Source organism: Zootoca vivipara, chromosome 14 (genome assembly GCF_965207765.1).
Source record: "Zootoca vivipara chromosome 14, rZooViv2.hap1.1, whole genome shotgun sequence".
In the NCBI taxonomy this organism is placed as follows: domain Eukaryota; kingdom Metazoa; phylum Chordata; class Lepidosauria; order Squamata; family Lacertidae; genus Zootoca; species Zootoca vivipara.
This window is the reverse complement of record NC_142597.1, coordinates 33,650,303-33,654,673: the sequence shown is the minus strand read 5'-3', so window position 1 is coordinate 33,654,673 and position 4,371 is coordinate 33,650,303.

The window sequence follows — 4,371 nt, the reverse complement described above, 5'->3', positions numbered from 1 at the left end:
CTCCCTGCTTGGTCTTCTGTGTATTCTCGTTTTTTGTTGTCGTCAGCGATGTAGAAATGGGATGTTCTCGATGACGGGAAGGGTAATGTAGCTCCACCTCTTACCCTTCCTTTTATTGAACACCAGGAGATACGTGAAACAGACAAGGGGTGGAGGGAATCTTTGTGAAACAGGGATGGGTTCTTTTTATAAACCTCCAAGCTGGCTTAGTGTGAGCAGGAGTTGAGTACTGGGACCTGTTTTAAATCTGAAGACCCAACCGAGGAACCTGCTTGTTGGAATGACGCAAAGGTGTCTTTGGTTCCCTGCTCAAAATGGCCGTCATGACTAGCGATGTGAAGGCCCGGAAAAAACCCGGGGGAAAACTTTCCCCCCCGTTTTCCCCCTGAAGCCTTCTTTGTTCCCCCCCCCCCCCCGAAAAATTGAAAAAAATAAAAAATAGATTATGGAATGTTTTATTTTAACATGATGAATAAAATATTTTAAGATAAGGAGTTCAAAAATTTTATAAATCATTTAAAAAAAATATGTATGGTATCTAATTTCTGTGAGGAAAAGCAAGTCCTAGGTTACAAACTGAACTCTCCAATGCAAGAACAAGATACATTTCTTCCTTTAGGAGGTGCTGTTGTCACCAGAAAAGAAAAAGGTTTCCGTTTTGTTTTTGCATGTGTGTGCTATGCATTGGTTCTGTTCCTCTTCACTAGGCCTCAAAGCACTGGAATAAAATATAGAGCAACAAAAAGGGCCTGAAAGTATATGTGCTGTCGTGGCAATCAGAGAAGTGTTATGAAAGAGAGAAAAAGAAAATATTTTAAACATTAAATGCTGTAAAACAGTCTTTAAAAAGTGAAATAAACTAATTTAAGCATATAGTAGTAGCTAAAGTGGTTAACAGACCACACACATCAGTGTGAGGAAATACATAAGGTCTCATGGGCAAAACATGGGAGGTGGAGTAAGCATGTTGCATAGCAAACAGTGATGAATGACAAGTTAAATTTCAGTTCCTGTTCGGATACACTATATATATTTTTAATATGCTAGTTGTGATAATTTTATGCCCATTAAAATCATCCATAGTTATATTTTATGTTTCTAAAGTAACAGAATGACTTTCAATCTGGAAAAGAAAAAAGAAGTGCTAATGTAGCGGTTTTTTCAATTTTTCCGAAAATTTTCGTGTTTTTTTCCGGGGGGAAAAAACACGGGGTTTTTTCCGAGCTTCAAAATTTCCAGAAATTTTACATCTCTAATCATGACCACAAAGTGTGAAGGCTTCAGGGAATCCTATCCCTCCCACAGTGGGATGCAAAGAAGCAGAAAAACAAGAAGAGTTCTTACCAAGTACAGTGGTACCTCTGGTTACGAACTTAATTCGTTCCGGAGGTCCATTCTTAACCTGAAACCATTCTTAACCTGAGCTCCCACTTTAGCTAATGGGGCCTTCTGCTGCCGCCGCGCCGCCAGCGCACGATTTCTGTTCTCATCCTAAGGTAAAGTTCTTAACCCAAGGTACTACTTTCGGGTTAGCAGAGTCTGTAACCCGAGGTCTTTGTAACCCAAGGTACCACTATACAGTCAAACCTCAGTTTGCGACCGCCTCCGTTTGCGACTGCTTTGGTTTCCGACCACCGCGGACCTGGAAGTGTTTACATCCGGGTTCCGCGGCGCTCGGATGCGCAGAAGCGATCTGCGCAGCGCGTGCGTGCGCAGAAGCGCACTATCGGCACTTTGTGCACACGTAGAAGCGTGCCTTTGGCGAGCGAGCGACCAATTCGGGGAGCAACCGCCTCCACGGAACGGATTGCGGTTGCAAACCGAGGTACCACTGTAGTTTGTTCAATATTCACAGAGGAGAGGCAAAGGAAAGCAGTCTCTCTTAGATAATAGCGTTGTTCCAAGTAAAGTCCCACGCCCTCAGTCTCTCCTATACTACGTCACCCCTGCGTCGGCTGATTTGTGTTTTCTGCCTCTGAGCTTTCTGTTCTACTACTCTCAATGCACGCTGGGTCCTGGGAGAGGGGGGGGGTCAGGAATTCTTTCAAGAGACACTGAGTCTGTCAGGTGTCTCTCCTCTGGTGCTTTTTCTTCCTGCTCCTGCTCTCACACACCCCCAATATTTCCCAGCTTCTCCCCTCTGCAGCCTCTGAACTATGGCCTTCTGCAAACCACTGTTCTAAATCTATACTGTCTCCCTCTTCTCCAGGAAGTGCAGGAGGAGGAGCAGGGGCAGACTCCTCCTTCTCGGACCAGTCCCTGACATCAAGATTCTTGGAGAATGCTAGTACCAACTGCTTGCTTTAGGGCCAAAGTATACAATACATTTGTAGCATATTCCATGGACGTTTATAGTGCATGACTTCCCCCAAAGAATCCTGGGAACTGTAGTTCCCCTTTACAAAGCTACCAGTTGCAGCACCTTTAACAAACTACCGTTTACAACAACTTACAATCACAAAAATAAAGCGGGTCCTAAAAATATACGCCCAGTGTCAAAAGGTCAAAGGGATGCTGTATAATGAAGACACCAGGCATAGCTCTGTGGGGAAGGGGTTCCACAATTTAGGGACTGCCACAGAGAGGCGACTTCCTGGGCTGCCACCCCCAAATCTCTGTGGGTAGAAGAATTAGCAGGAGGGCTCCCTCTGCCAATCTCAGCACCCAATAAAATCTGTAGGGAAGAAGGTGGACCTTCAGGTATTTGAAGCCTATCAGTTATGGCTTTAAACACAAACGTGAGCACCTTGAATTAGACCTAGAAACAAACTGGCAATCGGTGTATTCTGTAGGTCTGATGAATCCATTTCAGACGGCCACCTGAATTTATTAAAAAATAATAACATGAAAAGGGAGAAATAGCCATCACTCATAAATTGCTGGTTTCTGCATTTTCAGAAGAGAACACCTTGGCCAACTTAAATATTGCCCCAAAGCTCTTTTTAGTGACTTGATTATTTATGGTATTTTTAAACCATCAGTTCACATTTCATTGGTGGTGAATGAAATAAATACGCCATAGGCTTACATGCAGTTCCAGAGAATACTGGGTTTGATGCCACCAGAGGCACCAAATACTTCTGAATCCCAGTTCTGGAAGCTGCATGAGGGGAGAGGGCTCCTCTGCCCAGGTCCTGCTTGCGGGTTTCCTACAAGCATCTGGTTGGCCACCGTGAGAACAGGACTAGCTGGGCCAAAGCCCTGATTCTGCAGGTTAATTTGGCTTTCATTTAAAAGAATAATAGGTAAATAAAAAAGAGAATTCCCTATATGCCTAAGATCCAGGTTTAGGGCAAGTACTCTTTGGTGAGAGAACCCCAGCAGAGATTTAAAATCACAAAATATTGAGAAAAGTAAATCATGGAATTATAGGCTGTTAGACTTTTACAATATACCCCTTCCAAGTTGCTTTCAAAGTTCCCCTCTTCCCTTAGCATAGAAAGGGACCACATGTTTGGCAAGTTAAAAATGGTTTACTTACAATCACTTCAAAGGTCAGATTCATGTGCTTTTCCATACAGCAGTTAAAAAACACAGGCAGCACATTCTTGTATCCATCTTTTATGGCTTTTCCCAAATAATATTGGGGACTGTGGTAAATCTGGTGAAAGTGCTCATTATCAATGGTTCCTCTTCATCCTGGAGAGAAGTGACTAGTGGGGTGCCACAGGGTTCTGTCTTGGGCCCAGTCTTATTCCACATCTTTATCAATGACTTGGATGATGGGCTTAAGGGCATCCCGAGCAAGTTTGTAGATGACACCAAATTGGGAGGGGTGGCTAATACCCCAGAGGACAGGATCACACTTCAAAATGACCTTAACAGATTAGACAACTGGGCCAAAGCAAACAAGATGAATTTTAACAGGGAGAAATGTAAAGTACTACACTTTGGGGGAGGGGGGGAATGAAAGGCACAAATACAGGATGGGAGACACCTGGCTTGAGAGCAGTACATGCAAAAGTATCTAGGAGTCTTGGAAGACCACAAACTTGGCATGAGTCAACAGTGTGATGCAGCAGCTAAAAAAAGCCAATGCAATTCTGGGCTGCATCAATAGGAGTATAGCAAGGGAAGTAATAGTACCACTGTATTCTGCTCTGGTCAGACCTCACCTGGAGTACTGTGGCCAGTTCTGGGCACCACAGTTCAAGAAGGATACTGAAAAGCTGGAATGTGTCCAGAGGAGGGCAACCAAAATGGTCAAAGGCCTGGAAAGATGCCTTATGAGCAACGGCTTAGGGAGCTGGGTATGTTTAGCCTGGAGAAGAGAAGGTTAAGGGGTGATATGATAGCCATGTTCAAATATATAAAAGGATGCCATATAGAAGAGGGTAAAAGGTTGTTTTCTGCTGTTCCAGAGAAGTGGAC